Source organism: Mastomys coucha, unplaced genomic scaffold (genome assembly GCF_008632895.1).
Source record: "Mastomys coucha isolate ucsf_1 unplaced genomic scaffold, UCSF_Mcou_1 pScaffold20, whole genome shotgun sequence".
NCBI lineage: Eukaryota > Metazoa > Chordata > Mammalia > Rodentia > Muridae > Mastomys > Mastomys coucha.
The window spans coordinates 49726446-49726813 of record NW_022196903.1 but is presented as its reverse complement, the minus strand read 5'-3'; positions in this window follow the sequence as shown (position 1 = coordinate 49726813).

The window sequence follows — 368 nt, the reverse complement described above, 5'->3', positions numbered from 1 at the left end:
AAGAAGAAGAAGAAGAAGAAGAAGAAGAAGAAGAAGAAGAGGAGGAGGAGGAGGAGGAGGAGGAAGAGAAGTAGAGGCTGGCCATGAGCATGTGGGGAGGGGGTGGGGAGAATGGGGAGAGAGGGAGGGAGGGGCAAGAGGGCAGAGTGGGAGCAAGGAGGCAAGATCAAGAGAAAGCAGAGGGGGCGAGTAGCCCCTTTTATAGTGAGTCAGGCATACCTAGGTGATGCCAGGTAACTGTGGGTTGGAGCTTAGACAAAATGCTAACAGTGACACAGCAGTTTGTCAATGACACTGGTGTTGATGACTTCACTTGTGTCCCTGCTAAGGAAGTTTCTGAGACACTGGCACCTGGGTACGTGAGGAGA